Source organism: Astyanax mexicanus, chromosome 6, assembly GCF_023375975.1.
Source record: "Astyanax mexicanus isolate ESR-SI-001 chromosome 6, AstMex3_surface, whole genome shotgun sequence".
In the NCBI taxonomy this organism is placed as follows: Eukaryota; Metazoa; Chordata; class Actinopteri; order Characiformes; family Acestrorhamphidae; genus Astyanax; species Astyanax mexicanus.
In genome coordinates, this window is record NC_064413.1 from 42083364 (window position 1) to 42103603 (window position 20240).

A 20240-nucleotide genomic window follows, 5' to 3' on the forward strand; every position below is an offset into this window, starting at 1 on the left:
ACTGAAATTACATTTTAGTTATTACAGTGAAAGTAAAGTAAAGTATCATTGGGAATTCCCCACTACCAGTACCAGTATCAGTTCAAATGTAAACAATAGCTAAAACTATTAGTTAGGCTGGAAAGTCAACCAACTATTTATTTCCATTCTCCCTGCTGCACCTTAACCAAGGTACATCCTGCACCTACAGATATAGTAGGAGTATAGTTTTAGTGTATATTCATCCAGAATCCAATCCTGGTATTACAGTATCTTAAAATGGGGCTCAAATTAGGCCTTTCTTTCCATTTTTATGTTATATTTTTATGTCCATCTTCATTTTTCTGCAAAACACGGTGGTAGTCTGAAATTACTTCAAAAGAGATTGATCCAAATCTACAGATCCACAATGTGTAAAACTATGCTAGGTGTGTCAAAAATATCTATTTAATGCCTAATTTTCTCAAATTAAAGCATCTAGTGCTAACTGATAACACCCATTGTAGCGAGAGAGAGAGAGAGAGAGAGAGAGAGAGAGTACAGTGTTCTAAAAGCAAACATTTGAAAGCAAGGATGAACCTCTATGCACATGTTAATGGATTATGTCTATGTCCATCTTGCACAATGGATTCATGAGGACAGTGAGTAGAAAGTACTTTTGTTGACTGCGAGATCATTTTTAAATATGCAAAGTGTAAAGTAAGATCCTGTGCAGTATTAAATTTGACAACCTAGACAACCAGAAAATATTACTGGTCATGCAAGCACCACTATAATCTACAAAAATATTCTGTCAAGCCAAAATGTTATCCTAAATGGTAAGTGAAGGGAACTTGAACATCTGTAATTGCTGCCTGCTGAAGCTATTCCTTTCCTTTCTATAGAAATTCAAGTCAGCATGCAGAACAGATCTCCTGAGGCATGTTGCTGAATCACATACAGTCTAGGCTAGTTCTATTCACAGACTGTCTGTGGTATGGCACAGTACACTCATGCTTATCTTACACCCTATAATTCACCACAACCGCAGCCCCTAGCCCAATCCCAAATCTCATCTAATCTGATATAAATGCTGCATATTACAGAGGGTGGAAAATGTCAAATCAAGTCAAATCATCTTGATACACCAGTGCAAAAACATCATAATGTTCAATAATGAAGCATTTCATTAAAATTATATTTAATTCAACAGAAGACCTGCCACTCTAAAACAGTCACGGTCACATCGATTAGCAGTCAAAAGCTTTAAATAACTCACTGATCTTATGAAACAATATGACAACAATAAACTCCACAAACCATCAGACATCTGCACAGCACCATGAATCACTTTTCTTTATTCAAAATTTGTTGCAAAAATTATTATATTGAATCATAAACCCAGTATTTTGCGTTGAGTGGTGAGTTAAAAAAAAATGATCGACCAGTATGAATTTTCACTATTTGTATGATTATATTATGACACGCACAACAGCAGCAGCAAAAATAATATTACAAATAAGTGGCTTTGAGTGTTCCAGCAGGCTAAAGCGCTGGTTCAAATCCTGTTCATGTAGCTTGCCATCGGGCTACCAGAGCCCTGAGAGAGCACAATTAGCCTTGCTCTCTCTAGGTACGTAGATGGCGCTGGACATTCAGCAATGCTGCATCAGCAGCAGTTCGAAAAGAGGCGGAATCTGAATTCACATGTATCGGGGGAGGCATGTGTTTAGTCTTCACCCTCCTGGTGTGTTTGGAAATCACTAGTGATACCGGAAGTCCTAATGAATGGGTTGGGTAATTGGCTGTGTCAATTGGGGAGAAAATGGGGAAAAAAATAATAATTTAATGCGGAGAAAATCTTTTATATTACAAACAATAATATTTAAAAAGTTTTAACACTGGCTTCACAGGTGTTCTGCACCCATAAGGTCTGTTTTGCCATCAATTGAACAAAGGACCACAGCATTGTGCTGGAACTCACAAAACACAATGTGACCTGCACGCGGAATCATCTAAATTACTGGCTGATAACTAACTGTATGCTTTGGATTAAAAATTTACATAAAATCTTACTGACATAAAGAGGAATTTTAACACTGGTTTTAAAGAGGTTCTGCAGCCTGTTTGTATCTAGTCACTTCATGTGCATAGTATCCGGAATCGCATCCTGATCAGATTTTAACCACATGCACTCACACTTGGATCAGTCTCTGGTTAGTCGGACTGAAATCTGATTATTGTGTAATACGAAATCATGCAAATTTGCAGGTATTCAGCAGGCAAAGCCACTGTTTATATATTTTAAACCAGCCCCTTCTCTCAGCAGGCTGCATGTGGTATTACAGTGTGAAATAGACTCATACACATGCTGCTGCTGCTGTGGTGTCTTGCTGTTTGCTGCGTTCTGCCAGTATAACTACCTACATCAACGCTCCCCCTGCTCCCTTCAAGGATGTGTGCGTGTGCTCACTGCTTATTTACCAGTAGATGATCGATCACAGCCGGCAACACTCCATACCGCATTCCCATGCGGTTTAAAGAATCCTTTAGATTTTCTGATGGAGCTGTTACAGGAATGTGTGAATCATTTTCCATTCTCTAGCGTTCCTCAAAGCTGTAACACTCTTCTAGGTGAGAAACCGTCGGTTACAGGAAGTTGAACGGAAATTATGCACATGCTGTAGGGGTGTAACACTCACACACATGCACAAACAACAACAGAGGCATATCAACCTAAGAATTCACCATGATTTGATGAGTTTAAATAAGATTTTTAAAGACGTAAAAGTCAGTGGGATCAGTGGGAAAACTTTGACAGAATTTCTATATAATCGTTTATGTCTAGCTAGGAAAACAGTCTTACAGAAACAGTCTTAGTCCTAGTATAATTCCAACAACACGATGCAAATTAAATACCTTACAGCTTAAAGTTTATAGGTGGCATACAAACTAAAACTGACATTGCAATAATTTTTTTCTGCAATATACAGTGACATAAACAGGGTTTTTTAATTCCAACCTAATATAAGTGTCTTTAGTAACTTTGTAGTTACACAGTAACCATCCATGTAACAGTGCAACTACTGGTGAAGTACACATTGTTACAGATTAACTACTGTTGTACAGGTTATGTAATTACACATGTATCAGTGTCAGTTATACATAGCAGAAAATATTACTCTATCGTCCTATAATAAAATCTCATTGATCATTTTTGTTATTCAAAAACAATCACAGTTTTAATTCCATACCAGACAACAGCTGTTGGAGAAACGGAAGTTTATACTCAGCTAATCAAACACACGCATACACACAAACACACTATTACTAATGAAAATTCACACTCACTATGATACATCAAAAAGTACATTCACCACATTCTATTACAAAGTCAAAATTAATGCTGACACAAGCAATTACTAAATAACTAGATATGTAACAATGTGTACTTTTCCAGTAGTTACAATGTTACTTCATGTACTGCACTTCAGGTACTACAAGGTTATTAGAGACACATTATAAATTGTGACAGAATGTTTAACAACTTTTTACCAGAGGTGAAAAATATGTAACATCACAATATTAATAATGGACTCTGTAAATTAATGTTAATGGACAGACAAAATTTCCCTCTGGTACATATGTAGCAAATGGTGTGCATGAATGATTTGACATTAGGGCTGTCCCTAACGATTATTTTTTAAACGATTATTCTAACGATTATTTTTTTCGATTAGTCGACTAATCTATTCATTGAGAAACATATTTAAATAATTATTTTACGTTTTAAAACAAACGATAAATTACTATATTTATATATAATAACAACAACAACAACAACAACAACAACACAAGCCTACTAAACCAAACCCCACACTTATAATCACTTACATGTACAGCACGTTGTTTAGATCTATAACGCTAAAAATGGATAAGCTCCCATACACCACAACCGTGTGTTGCACTGTTTTCTGTGACCGCTAGATTTTGTGACCACTGGCAAGTAGTTCTCAGCAGACCGGTGCACTGGCCGATTCGAAACGTGTTCGTTTCTAATGTTTACCCCGACTGGCCAAAACGGTTCAGTTTAGGGCTGAGGGTAAGGTGTAGGTATAGAAAGCTTCCGTTTTGCCAATGAACGCTCATAACCGTGAGCACTGGTCACAAAATTCCGACGGTGACAGAAAACGGTGTGACACCGCAGCGCCGACGGCGCTAGCTAAAATAACTTAAGGCAGCTAGCTTAGCTAAACACCTGAACTTATGAATAATGCTACTGTTTCTGGAAACTGCGAAATGCCATGCACAAATATAAACCAAAAATGTATAATTTCTGCCTGTGGCAGGTTTAAAACCTTTGCTTGACAGCCTTAAGTCTTTTTAAGGACACCCGCGGAGACCCTGATGTAAACGGTAACTTACTGTGTGACCCTGTTGACATAGTGCTCCTGGATGTTTGCGCTTCAAGTGCTCCTTTTGCACGTATGGCAGAGGACCACATTGTTGCCCTTTTGCGTGAAATGCTCCCAAACTTTAGATGCCCGCTGGCGTTTTTTTGTAGCTGGAGATTGCTCTCCGGAGTCCAAGCTCTCTAGAGCTTAGATTCTCTGCCCGAACTCGACATGACCCGAGGCCCGCCCGTAAATCCGACCCGGGCTCCAGAAAATAGTCCGAGATGTAGGCGTCTGTTTTTTAATTATATTTTTATTTAAAAAAAAAAAAAACGAAAACTGAAAGTGAAACTAAACTAATTTATTTATAAGCGCTGTTTTCACTACCGCAGTTCTACAGCGGGGGTGTGGTGCCGATTCTGTCCGCGAAGCGGGAGTCAGATTCAGCAGAGAGTCGGATTCGGCACAAACGCGGCGGCACCTCGCGGTCCGCGGTGTCAGTTGTAAGCGCTCGCGCTAGCCGCAAAATACGGCAGAAAACACTGAGGGAGCTGCAGAATTATGAATGGGACTAGAATATGAGCACGAGGAGATCAAAGAGAACCTTCACCTGTGAGTAGCTCTCTCTCTCTCTCTGTGTCTCTCTCTCTGTGTCTCTCTCTCTGTGTCTCTCTCTCTGTGTCTCTCTCTCTGTGTCTCTCTCTCTGTGTCTCTCGCACGTGAACTCCTCCGCGTTTGACTTGCAGAACTGTGTTTAGCTGTTCTTAAAAATCATTTTAATTAAATAATAGTTCTATGCTTCTATGTTACCGTGTTAATGAACATAATTCTGATCATATTTCGCTCATTAAAACAGCCCGAAAACAGCCAGTTGGAATTTTTGGGCCCGATCTAACCTCTAATGCTCTCCACAGGCGCCGCCATGTTTACGACGCGCCGACGCACGTTATGCAAATCGATGTATTTTTGTAATCGATGACGTCGATTATGTCGACGCGTCGCCCCAGCCCTATTTGACATATAAAACATGTTCATGCCATGTGTAAACAATCTCAAGCTCTGTATCATAAATCATCATCACAGCAGTGTTCATATTAATATTTCCCACATTTACACAAAAACTAACATTTTTGCTTTGCTAATTCAATGAATTAAAAAACACAAGTAAAGTCAAAAGGGGGTGAAATAATGACAACAGCCTTGATATTCATCAAAATAACAACTGCACATTGTTGCATCACTGAATGACTAAATTCTTTAAAACCTCAAGCTGTATTATATCATACGGCACATTCCTCACTAACTACTTAAAAGTTATTGCAAACTGAAAGACTTCTCTTGAAGTTTAGGAACATAAACCATGTCCCACTTAAAGTCCTGGCTCTTGAAATGGTTAAAAATTGTCAAGGCGAAGAAATACAGACGGCAGAAATAAGAAACAGGCAGTAAAGATCAATTGAACTGATGATTGTGTGATTATTCAGAGTGAAAACTTCAGCAGTGCTGAAAAATTCATGTTCCATCACGCTCTCAACTCAACATCCACACCACGCTGCCCAACTTCCTCACTCATTAGAACAGAATGGTTGCATGGCAACAAGCTAAGAACCAGAGCATGTGAGCGTATGCCTGTGTGTAAGAGTGTGTGTGTGTGCGCGTGTATGTGCACATGTCGTTGTGTGTGGCTCAGATCCGCTGCAGGCAGAAACAGAGATGACATAATTAGAGAACCAGAGTGTGTCAGTCTGATAACAAAAGCATGAGAGGATCCTACAAAGAGGTCACAGATAGATAAACCTTCATACAGCATGTGCCCTCACAAACCACATGCAGAACTGCAGGCTGCAATGTAAACGCGGTCTAAATCAGGGGTTTCAAACTCATTTTTACGTAAAAGGCCAAATTAAAGTCTGGTGTCTAGGGGCTTAACAGATTTATACTGGAAAGGCAAACACTATATGTCTTGATTTTTAAACAGAGAATTGGAACAGCTACTGACCAATTAAAGCTTTCTCTGACTGTTAAAAGACAACCAAACCACAGACTGACCGACCATCACTGACTGTCAGCTACACAACCCTGCTCATTCAAAATTTCTCCCAAAATCAAGACCATTAAACTGTCTCTACTCTACAGGAAAGACTTTCTAATAGATTTTGGATACCTGCTGTGAGGATTTGATTGCATTTATCAACAAGAGAATCACTGAGGTCAATATCTATGATGATCACCACACCAACTCATCTCCAACTCAACCCAAAAGCACTGGATGGCCTCGAAGCTAGGGTGCATTATACCTTACATGTCCAAACAATTGGACATATAGCCGTTGCAACAAGGCAAGCAAACCAATCAATTACCTAAGGCCCCGAGAAGGCCAAAGGCCGCCAGACAATATTTGCATTTGCATTGAATGCAATGACAAACTGCAAGCTCCCCTTTAAATTCTGTGCTGGTCAATGAAAAGTATGATAATACCATTATTAGTATCCCCTTCAATGTGGCTCTTCCCACTAGTTCAGCACTTTAGCAATTATGAAGCAGAGTTATCCATCAAGAAACCAGAGAGGAAAGAAAAGAAAGGAAGAGCAGTAAGTGACTATTTACACTGGATAAATTAGGCCTACTTGTGACAGAATTTGACAGAATGGCAGAATTTAGCAGCAGGTAGGCTAGCAACACTGTGGGTAATGCAATATGTGAATAATGTTTATGTTAGCTACCTGTCTGGCAGTCAATGCTAGTAATGAATGAAAACAGTTAGTGCAACTTGTTTCGAATAGGCTTGCTAGTATCCCACTGACCGATTATGTACAGGGAGGACCATCCTACCCAAATAACTACACCAGTTGCTTTAAACATAAATGTAAACCACATGTGTTAAAATAACTAAGATAGGAAAAGAGCTATGTATGTGTACGATGAGAAATATTTTAAAGTTTAAAGTTTGTTTGGACCAGTGAACTTGTCCTGTAAAGTCACACTGATGTAAAAGTTAAATGTTCAGCATTGACAACCCATAAACTCTCGAGTCTACACTGGGTTAACAGCAACACTAAAATCGTTGCACAAAGGTAAGCACAGTTACCTACACAGGAAACCAGGAGCAGCACAGCAAACACCCACAACGACTAAAACTCTGCGTATGTTAACCCACACGCTTCTCGGTTCATCATCCGGAGACCAGATGACTTCTCATCTGATGCTCTCTCACAAGCTAGCCGTTAAATCAGGTTATCTCGAATCAAAATGCTGTAACCCGCCCTCTTCTCTTACTTCAGCTTCTTTGTTAGTTTGCCACCAAGTCTTCAGTGTGTGGGAGAGAGAAAATTCCTCCAGTAGGAGGTCAAGGTGCGAGGAACTGATAAGAGCTCAAAAAAGACAAAAACAGCAACAACAGAGCTCTCACTGCTCAGACCCCTCAGACAGTGCTGTGGCCACACATACACAAGGCCTGTGGTGCGTCTGAGCTCTGCCTTTCTGTAACACATGCCCATGCATATCTATGCATATATATGCATATCTATGAATATATGAGCAATCTCAATGAATGCTGCATTTCCATTTACTGCTCAGGTCAGAGCTGGGAATTATGTTCAACTCACATTGAAGATGTTCTAGTTAAACAGTCTAATAATTCAACGCTACTTTAATTAAAGGTTAGCTAGCCCTTGGGGTTTACCCATTGGTTTGACCTGTGCCTCATAGAAAATCCAGTCAAAATATGCCCTACTTTTTATTTTATTTCTAATTTTATCCCATTATATCCCCAGTTTGGAAGGTCAATTGCCCAACCCATCACTAGTAATGACCTCAACACTACAAAAATGAAGACTAACACACACCTCCTCTGATACATGTGTAGCCATTACTGGGTAGCCAGCACACTCGAAGGAAAAGCACAGCGACTCCGATACATCATGTATTATATGCATTTTTGCACATTTAAACAACAGGAAAACACATCCCCTGTTAAAAGTTAGATGGTACTCTGGGTATGACTGATTTAATGAGATACAAATATGGATAGAAATGCTAATATAAAGAACTGTTACATCCTGCTTCCTTTATAACTATAGATTTGCAGTGAAGCAACTTGGATTTTGGTAATCCCTGGGTTTGTGAGACCTTTCAAACTTCCAAGTAAGAAATCCAACCTGTAGGGGCATTCCCTCTGAAATCTCCTACTTGGAACTGAAAAATCTGACATCTGATTTTAAATTAACCTTAGCATAAAGTCAGTAGTCAGGTTTTACCATCTATGCTAACAAGAAAACCAAAATCCATACAACAGCTTTTTGAATAAATGTCAGTATGATTCTCAGGGAATCCTTTTTTTGCTTAGTCTAAATATGTTGCCATTTGGTTTGGAGTAATAATATTTAGTTTCTGGGGTTTTCTGAATGATTTTTTTTAAACTGCTCCGAAATAAGAAGCTCAATGCATGTTTTCTTTTTAGATAACTCAAAAAACTTAAGATAAATTAGACGTCCAAAGGTAAACCATTAAAAGTTCAAAGACCTTCCATGTAATGTAAAGTTGCTAAACTAAATAAAGAGTTTTCCCCTTTTCCCTGTGGTCCCCTTTTCCCTGTGGTGAATTTTTATTTTTAGGACGGTAAGATGCAAGTCTTTCAGGGGAGAACACTTTGGTGAGGTCATAGCTGCTCCTTTTCGTTGTTGCTTGTCAGCCTGAGGAAGAGGAGATGCCAATAGGGAAGACAGAGAATCCATTCAGACTGTGTTAGCAGGACAATATATATATATATATTTTTTTTACATTAAAACTAGGCTTAAAAAAAAGTCTTACTACTACACGCAGAGAGATAATCCATATATTCCAGATACCCAATATAAGACATAATTATTATTTGAATGCATTCAGCACTAAGAGCATTAGTAAGGTCAGGATGCTGGATGATCACCATCTCACCTCAAAGTAGCTTATGCATTAATTTAAAGTGGTATCCACAAATATTTGGACGCGTTTGTTTCACAAAACCTGCAGCGATCCTGCTGTGTTTGGAATTATCAAGAATAATATTAAAACAGGAACTTGCACACTTTTCACATCCGAAAACAAGTAAACAGTGGCTTCTTAAAATATGTGCTTACATACAGGGCCAATACATAACTGCATGTTCTCACACTGAAAGAAAGAGAGAGGCAGAGAGACAGAGAAAGAAAGGGAGTGAGAGAGATAGCCCTGGCCAGCACTGTGACCCGTACGTCAATGCTGCTGTATCAGACCAATACTGTTCCTCCATTCACAGGCACACGGCCATCCCACAATGCCTTACTGTACAGCAGGGTGATGATCAATCACCAGTGGACACAGTCTGCAGATATACGCGCTGCCACGTAGCACAAAGAACAGACCCAGGCTGAGACAACAGGCTGCACTGACAGAAATACCACAAACTATTACATCATGAGCTCCGAGGGTGTTCTCTTTTCTCACCAGCTTCAAATTTAACTGAAGCTTGTCTTGTTGACCGCACTGTAGCTCTAAGGTTCTCTAACAAAACGCCCTTTCTTATTATAACTCAGGCGATAACTGACAATTACATACACATGCCAAAAGTCATGGAACAAGTATAATGTACTATGACTTTTGCCATGTCCCTTGGAAGCTAAAGGACACCGCACTGACCAGCAGAATGTGTTAGTGTGGTCTCCTGCAATGAATATGAGACACCTCTGATTGCATAAACAAGTCATAGTGAGGATTCAGTCTCACTCACAAGGTAACACCTCACAAATTTTAGATGCGTTAGTGTTCCCAAACTGCCATGATTTGGACACTTCATTATTAATTTACATCAGGGGGGTCCAAACTATGCCCGCGGGCCATTTTGGGCCGCTATTAGTCAAAGTCAAAGTCAAAGTGGTTTTTATTGTCATTTCAGCTATATACAGAGTACACAGTGAAACGAAACAACGTTCCTCCAGGGACCATGGTGCACATAAACACAGTGTAGACAGAACAATAGTGCAACAGTACAAAAGTGCAGACAGACAATACAACACAATACAGACAAAGAATAATAAATAACAAGACAGTGTGCAAATTATGCAGTGTGCAAAAAGTGTGCAAAAAAGACCAGTGAGGTAGTAATTACCTCTATTACACAGTGTGCAATAGAGTCCAGTGAGGTAGTAGGGTTTGTAGTGCTTTCCATTTTTGGTTTTTATAATATGAGAATCAAAGTTTGAATACTAGGTGTAAAAAAAAGAGCAAAAAGTCTAAAAGTTTTGAGAGTGCGCAGTTGTACCATGGAAAACAGGCCAAAGTGGTACATTTTAATTTTAGTTTTTATTACAGAGTCTGTGGCCTGTGACTGCACATATATTTTTGCTTCTGGCCCCAAACAAAAAAAGTTTGGACACCCCTGATTTACATTTATTCCAGAAGCTGTAAGACTCTTAAACTCTACCTAACCAACAGGCTGAACTGAAACTTTACAAGGACAATTACATATTCAAATGCATGTATTCAATATTCACATATTCAAATCTGTCACTTTACCCGCACAATTTATCACTTTTTATTCATGCTGCTATAGCAACTTGCATTTTGGACTTCATGTTGCTGCTACTTCCCCCACTCCTTTATATTTTGTGTATCTATCTAAACTATTCTGTCATTATTTTATTTTTAATCTATTTGTATTTTATATTCATATTTATATACTATTACAATTGCTATTGCATGTAAACTGGACCGTGGGAATACATTTTTATTTCACCTCATGTACCACATGTGATGTATCAAGATAATTACATGATGTAGGGTTCTCCTGACTGTGGTTTAAATAATATGGCTGACTTGTGTATAGTTGAATACCTATTACATATGAGGAAAAAAGAACTTTATAGATCGCACAGGAAACTGCAGACTGTGTTAGCCTGCAGAGTGTGTGAGTAAGTAGATAGAGCATGGTAGACAGAGTGTGTTTAGCTTCTATGGGAATGTTTTTGGTTGGCCACGTGTTGCAAGCCTTTAGCTCTGTCAACACAGAGTTATGAACAGCAGAGAGGCCTGCTTCAAACAGGCGTCTCTATTTAAAGCCCGTTCAGAAATACACCACTCATTTACAGAGGAAACAGTAGACAGGGCCGCACAGTCAACTTCACTTCAGAAAAAGAAGTTCTCACAGTTTGTGTTTTTCTATTAATTTATCAATAAATATCAAATAAATCAGTGAATATGTTTTGCTGTCTAAATAAACCAAAAGTGACTCTGAATCCACATAGAAAATAATCTTGCTTAGGTCTCTTGAGGTCTCTTTTCCAAAGAAAGAAAATGGTTTAAAATCATGCACTTAGCGATAAATGTGTTTTATCACCATCTAATGCACACAAATATAGACAATGTAGACTAAAATAATAAGCAATCAGCCATTTAACCAAAAACATAAATGTTATCACCAATTTTCTTCATTAAAGACCATTTTTTTCCACTCATAGCTGAAATGTGTTTCTCAGAACTAATAAACCATACCAGTCCTACTTAAAAATTTGAATAACCTTTCCTAACCTCTATAAAACGTTTTATTACGGTCATTTCTGCATATGTAACGACTGTGCTTTAAGCAAGGATGACGTTTCCTTATATTTTGGTACACAGACACACACAATATGCAAATCGATCAATCAAATATTAATTAATTAATTAATTAATTAATTAATTAATTAATTAATTAATTAATTATGTAATGTAACAAAATTACACACTCAAGCCTTCAGCTTCTTTAAACTAGCTCACAAAATACCAACTAATAAGTAAAACTATTGTATTATTTACTGTACTTAAGTTCATTTAGATCTATTCAGATATATGGTGACATTTGCTAGATACATTTGTTGTACTGTACAACCCTGTATCAGTATAATGACCAGTATAATGAAAGTTGAATTGAATACATGGACTTTAATAGTATTTATATATCATACAATATTTTTCATTTGTTTGTCTGCATAAAAGTATTGTTTTTGGAATCTTTGAAACTAGTCAAGCCTTTTCATATTGTAATTTTAAGAATTCTAATTACTTGGATTAAAAGCAAGAGCAGCTGTCAGACACTTCTGAGAGGAAGACAGGATAAAGCCTTGTTCAGGAGCAGCTGTAGCGTAATTGCTAAGCCAGATTTTGGTCTGGCAACAACGTCTTTACAGCACTGTCACTCCACCAGTTCACAGGCGGATGTAAACTCAGAACAGTGTCCTGTAGGTCACACTGATGCTGAGTCGACAGTTCCACACAGGGGCTGAAAAAGCACTGTACAAAAAAAAAAAAACTGTAATTTCACACAACACAAAAAGCTCATACAAATCAGTCACCGGTAACAGGTCTGATATCTGGGACACGAGAGACATTAAAGCTGCAGTTGTTTCCACAGTCAGACTGTAAGCAGAAGCAGAGGTGTTTTCCCAGGGTCTGTAACATTTACACCAAGACTCAAAAACACAACCTACAGATACATGGATTGCGGCTGAAAACAATAGAGGCATAAGACAATATCAATATTGCATTGTATTGTATCGTTTAGTGATATTTTGTTTTGCAATATTGTATTGATAAAAAAAATGTATTGGTTTTAAATGACCAGTTTACATATAAAGATTGGTGTCAGACAGTGGTTCTTTTTGTGTTGGGTTTAACACTTTTTTTTTAAGTCAAGCCAAATTTTTATCTCTTAATTTTAGTGCTGACTATATATAGTTAATTTGTAACTGCAATGCAACATAAAATACAAAGTGCTGTGGTGACAGAAATACAATGGGGAGGGTTTAGGGCTGCCCAAACACATCAGATTACATATTTACTCACTGAACATTAGAACATTTTACATTTAAAATAATACATTCTTTTTACATTTAAAAAGATAAATTCTAGACAATAATTTAAAAAAAATAATCATTAGTTGCAGCCCTATTCCCACATCTGGGGCTGAAGAGACACTCTCCAGTATCAACAAAACCACACTGTCCCAAAGTAATAATTAATTAGAGTAATTATAATTAGAATTTTTATGCAATCCCATTTTTTTTAAATAAGCAGTTTAAGTAAGTTGAATTATAAAAAAGGGTTAAAAATAGTCAAGAATTTTAAGTAACAGTTGAGATTAATAATTAATGGGGTCAGTCAATTACCCAATTTTGCAGCTCTGTTTTGGGTATACCAGATCTTCAGAGTCTCACTTCCAGCTATGCCAATAGCTACATTTACGGGGTAAATGTAGTGTGGTATTCAAGGGCATCTGCTTTGTAACAAATATGTCATTACATTCTATGATACCTTTGAATCAACTATACGAATTGATATAATAGATTCTGTTCTTATTATGTGATATTAACAATACCACAAACCGCTGAGACTATTAGCTATCACACTCGCATCCATTAACCACAACCAAATGGATATTTATAAACACCCCAGAGCCTTGAGTCCTCGACTGGCCATGATCTGGAATAGGAAAGGGATAAAGTGCATCAGCAACAAAGCAGAGGCCTATGCTGACAAAGGGGTGACAGAAAGTGAGAGCAACAAAAGAGGAAGTGAATAGAGGAGGACAGAGAGAGTGGGAGACTGCAAAATGAGAGCGGGAGAAAGCGAGTGTGCTTATTTTAAGCCGTCTCCAAAATTGATTTACCACGGCACTAGTCAGCTTTAGTACGGAAGAGTTGGTGCAGGCCAAAGAATGACACATTTTATCTCCAAAACACAAATACAAAAGAGCAGAAGAACACAGAGAATAATAAACATGGTCTGCTGGGGCTATAGCTGCACAGAGTCTGTGGAACCACACAGGCCTGTAACATGCACAGGCTGCTTTGATAGCAGAATGCTAACTGTGATAAATGAGCTCTTCTATAAGATCATCGTGGGATTACAAAAACAATAACAAAAAAAACTATACCTGATGATTCTTGATATTTTTACCATTATTGCAATACATTTTAAATGATGAATCCAGTTGCCCCATAGTTAAAACAGCCTATAGTGTGTTTTAAACTGATCAGCAGCTCATGGCAAGAAGATGTGAATTATCTAGTTTGAGCGAGGCCTGATAGTGGGAGCCAGAGTGATGGGATATTCCATATCTGAAGTGGAACATGCATTTAACATTCCTCAATCCACACTGTCACATACTCGCAATACATTAAAAAAGCATTACCGCCTACAGTACACAGCACAGTGAGTGATGATGATCATGACTGGCAGTGTCCGGCTAGAATTTTCCATGCAAACAGACAAGCAACTCTGGCGGAAATCACATCCACATTCAATGCAGGAGACCTCACACACATATCCTACCGATCAGTGCAGCATTCTTTATCTTCCATCAGAAATGACAAAAGAAATGGCCAATACTAATTCCTGTCCTATGTTTTTTGGCATGTCAGTGTAAAAGCTAAATGTTATAGTCTTTCATATAACAAACTGATAGAAACATGATTGATGAGCTCTAGAACTCTACCAATGCAGTATTTTATATATATATATCCTTTCGTGTTAGTGCTCGACTTCCTTCAAGAGGTTTATGGTTAAATTTGCCTTAATGTTTATTTCCTCTCTCTCTCTCTTTTAGATCCATCTAAGCGGTTTCAACAGCCCAGCTAAAGAGTCAGTTCCTCAAACCGACATCATCTGTGTAAAAGTAGAATTTCCTTCAGAAGGAAGCACTCGACTGTGTCTCCACAGCACGCCTGAGCCCCCGAACGGCTTGTGATCCAGAGTTCCCACTGGGGTCGTAATTGAACATAAAAGAGTGTGTATTTGTTCAGTATTTCTGTGGCGGTCTTCGGCTGTGCCCTGGACTGGGTTATGCAAGATAAATAAAAAAATAAATAACTAATAAAAGGTGTGTCACAATAAAGGCTACAGGATCTGTCCCAATTGCAGAACTTCTCTGGCAACCTGACAACACAGGCTATTGCATGAGCACAAGAATGAAAGAATGGCATTTAGATGACACACTTTTTTCATCAGTGCACTCAGAACTGGCATCTAAGCTGGTTGTATTGTATAAGCAAATGCTTCTAAGTACAGCTTCACTCTCGACTGTAGGAATTCCGACTGTCCCTGTAATAAAGGAGGGTTTTCATTCCTGTAGTAAACACAACAACATGAGATGACATGTCCTGGTGAAAGCTGGATGAGAATCTGAGAGAGACGATGAGATGATATCATACAAACAGATATGTCTACTTCTAAGCGTGTGAAGCATTGAAACTACGCAGTACTACTGAAGGCTCAGGAGTCTTACCCTGCATTTACACCAGCAGGAGACTTATTATTATTTATTATTATTTTCTATGCAGGGCCTTGTTTTGTAGGCGCAATTTAGCAACAAGCGGCAGATTGAGTTTAGATATTCTAAAAAAAAAATTCAACAAATTATTTAGATGCAGACACAGGGGTCCAGGGGTCCAACTTCATTTACTACTCTCAACAGTGTGGTTCTTAACATGAAAGGGCTCACAAACACTGCATCTTATTTTTCAGTTTATTATGATGCTCATTGGCTCATATACTGGAGCAATTCTTTAAAAAAAAAAAAAAAAAAAACTTAGCAGAAAAAAAGTAACAGATAGCTCACTAGGTAGCTTGCTAGATTAGCCACCATGCTAATTGTTCATGGCAATGCACATCAACACGCACCCACAAGCATCTTGCTGAACCTAAATCTTGTAAACCTAAATCAATATTTTCACTAAACATTGAACTTGTGGCCACACTTTATTCATGTACAAAGTACATCCCATGAATAATATTCCAAGAACTAATAAATTACTGATATTTTACATATTTTCCCCCTTTTGGTGTAAACTGGGTAGTCTCACTATTGGATAACATATGGGCTCCTCAGAAATCACAAGGCTGATGAGATTTGTTTTTCTGCCCACACAGCTTTAACAAAACTCTCCATTCCCCACAGTTTCACTCTATTCACTCAGAGAAACTTGGCAAACCTAATCAAAAGCTATCAAGCCAGCACATCTGTTTCTCCACTCACACTTTTTTGTTTGTCCGTTCACTCATTTAATAATCCATCTATCTAATCTGCCATACCAGTGCCCCACGTGTGAAGGGTCTCATTAGGCTCCCACTGTTCAGATCTGCTGCTGGAAGTCTTGAATTGAGGGGTGTCAATTAACGTCTTAATTTGAAGATTTGGACCACATAAAGACCACATAAAGTACTCAGAGAGATCTAGTCAGAAATTTAAAGTTAATCTGTAATTAAATTTCAAACGTTGTTTTGCATTTAAACTAACTAGATGCTTACTAATATGGATGCACCTATGTGGGAGTAGATGCTGATACCAATATACATATTTATAACTTATAAAGGAGACTAGACATGCTGGTATAACTTATTAAATAAATGTTTATATTTATTTATCTTAAATAATTTGAGCTTTTACCCAAATGTATGCAAACAATAAAATGAAGGGTGCCTCCTAAGAAATCTGTTTTCACATTTTTCGGTTTCATATTTCTTAAGCTAACATATTTACATAGACTGGTCACAGCTTTAAATCCTATTTTTTTAATCAACAGATTAAATGAAACAATAGATATATTAACTCTAATAAAGATGAACAAAACATTGCTTAAATGAATGGATTTTAACATACAAAAAAATATGTCAGCAAGTATCTGCCTGATACCAATATAACTCCGATATCATTGTGCATCCCTGCTTAATAGAGGATTAAATATGCTCTTTTTATAATGAAAAATATTTGGTTAGTAATCTGCATTGTCCTACATTCAGCAACTGTTGTTTATTATTGCCTGTGTTTTAGTGTCCTACCAAAGGCTCACACAAACAATGTGAATTAGACTGCAGCAATTTAAATTGTTATTAATTACAAATAATGTAATCAAACCCAGAAATATAAGACAATTTCGCAATTTAACAAAATCAATAATATAATATTGTATATCGAATTATCAACTTTAAAATGAAATAAATTTATAATAATGTAATAAGGTGTTAAGTGTAATACAGTATTACATTTTGATTAACTAAACAATGTTGGCAAATTTCTAGACGTTTGTATATTGTTAGGAATAAATCTGGTATCTACAAGCTTGCAAAACCTGTAAGCACAAAGGTGTTGTATGAAGTTAGGTCATCAAGTCACCTCTCAGAAGACATTATAATGTGTGAAAACAAACCTGTAATAATGAGCTCCATCAAAAACAAACCAAAAATGTGTGCTGAGTGTGAACTCAACCATTTGAGCTTTTTCACAACAAGTGTGAGAACACCCTAAAAGTAGGCCATCACACTAAAGCTACTCAAACACTACCCGCAAAGAAACAACACATAGCTAATAAGAGTGTGATTTAACGTTGAAGCAGACGGTTTTGTACTACCATTAAGTTTAGTCCTGCAGACTTTCCAAGCTGTGCACTTACATGGAGTTATACAGTAGTAATATTCAATATATTACTTGCCCACAGACAAACAAAGCCATCCTATTAAAGCCTGCAGACATCCCACCTTTCCTAGAAGTCAGGGGAGTCTCCCACATATAGATAGAAGGCTTCCTGACACCCATAAATTATATATAATATCATGGAAAGCAAGACAGAAAATGAAAGGCATAGTAAGAGAGTGACACAGAGAGCTGATGGGTCTCTTTTTGTTCTGAGTAGATCTAATCATTTTCTCTGTGGCTGGACCTTATAGGTGACTTCTCTCTCTCTATGTCCATCAGTTTAGTTTAGTGTGTTACAGATCACAATTCAAAGTAAGTGTTATCAAAAAAAAGCCCACAGTCATGTAATCTACTGTGTTTTTTAAGCCATTTTTCAGTGTAGTACTGTTAAAATGGTGCGTGGCTTGTTGTGTGAAGCATCTGAACAAGGTGGTTGTATCACATTTTTCTACACAGCAAATGATCTAAACAAAATGTACATAATCAATGTACAGAAAAGTGTGTTTGCATGAGCTAAGTTAAAGGAATGTAAAATGATAACGTATTTAATCAATATTTTATTTTTACCTTAAAGTTTATGATAGAGAACTTTATCTGAAGCTCTGTTTTACCCATTAAGGAAAAAAATAGCCAGTCTGGCATCTGTCTTGTAGCCCTTCTGGGCTCTAAACTGTTTCCACCGATCAAGCATATTGCCAATATTTACTTACAAAAAAGAGTCCTGGGACTACTCATTAGTGATCATTTAAAACATGAAAATACTGAATAAAACACTGCAGTCAAAAGATGCTAAATTTGTTACTTAGTTAGTAAGATAGGTTTAGGTAAATTAGCAGGCTAAAATGTTTGACATACCCTGGCCATTTTATAAATTAACTACCCAACTACATAAAAATAACTAAATTAACTAACTAACTAGGTTTATAGCTAACTGTTTTAATACATATTAGTCCTTTCACTCACTAGATATAGTGCTATAAAGCTAAGCTACTTAACCTAACTGACTAGCTAACCAAACACAAGCTACCATTACCTAGCAAGTCCGTTAGCCAGCGAGCAGCTTTGTGGGTATAAGGTTTATCTAAAGCCAGCCTGCTATTTAAACACAGCTTCGATCTCTCTCTTTCTCACACGCAGAGAACTACGCCACAAAAAGGCTGTTTTTAGCATGATAGCACGGTTAGCAAGCTAGCTCCTTGTTCCCCGGCACCAGCAGTCCTGCCTGCCGGGCTCTGACAGCAGCGGCAGCCGAGGCAGCAGCAGCAGCGAAGCGGCGGCTAACGTTACTACTAACCAACTAACGCAGAGCTGAGAGGTGACTTCCTACAAAAACACAGATATTTATAAACATTAAAATCCCCCAAAACAAACACAAAAAAACACGTACCACTCGACCTGCGCTGGCTGCTCAGACACCGCGGTGTAAGGGACATCCCTGGGCACATTTAGGTCATGTTGAAGGCACGCACGTCCATTCCGCTGCAGCTGAACAGGAGAAGCGCAGCACGCAGCGGAGAGAGGGCGACTCCTGCTCCGGGATCAGCGCCTCACTGAACCGAGACCAATCAACACAAACCCCGCTGGTCTCTCTTCTCTCCGTACGATTCAAGCCGATAAACAGACCGGCCTCGTTTCCAGTGAAAACACAGCGCGACCAACAGACGATCCGTAGTCCTGGGTCATCATCGTGCAGCGAAGAAAAAAAGGAAAGTAAAAATAAACCATAGACACACAGAGAGACACGCACTCTCTCTCTCTCTCTCTCTCTCTTTCTCTCTCACTACAGCCGGTCGGAGTGGGCGATGCGCCGCTGCTCTCTGGTCGGGGGAGGAGCAGCTGGAAATGCGACACTGACTACTGCCGGCAGGGCATGATAATCAGACCCCCTCCACACTAACCGAGCTAGATTTGCTACCAAATCTTTAAGATTTTTTCCTCTAAAACTTATGCTGCCTTCAAGTCGTGTCAGAAATATCGATTTACGAGATAAGAGCACAGGAACGCCACCACAAGCTCGTATTTACCAGTAGGAAACTCGGATTTTTAGATGAGCCCCGAGTTTCCCAGTTGGGGGCGTGTCAGTAACAAGAGGTCAATAAATTAATAAAATATATTTAACCCTCCTATTATGTTCATTTGAACGGTGCATGTTTAACTATCCAAAATATGTCTGAAAAAATCCTAACAAACAGTGTGAATATTTTATAACTAACTCTATTGCTTATTATGATCAATATAGTCAGTATTTAGTATAGTGCTGTTCCTCACCTCTTAACAGGTTATGGTTCAATTCGAATAATTCACTCGTTTTTCATAAAAAAAACAAATGTTCGAACTTTTTAAATGTTTCACTACTTTATTACTTTTGAAAGACCAAAATTGCAATATGTGAGAGGAACCATTTTCATATTATATGTCGATTACACCAG

At 38.1% G+C, this 20240-nt stretch overlaps 1 protein-coding gene across 1 annotated transcript in view; it reads right to left on the minus strand.

The window, feature by feature from the left end:
- The window catches only part of LOC103038730 (DENN domain-containing protein 4B), a 54599-nt gene extending 34924 nt beyond the window's left edge, over positions 1 to 19675 (minus strand). The window contains exon 1 of the mRNA XM_022673594.2: positions 19199 to 19675. The gene's annotated coding sequence lies outside the window, so the exon portion shown is untranslated. The remainder of the gene's footprint in view (positions 1 to 19198) is intronic.
- Positions 19676 to 20240: the final 565 nt, after the last annotated feature.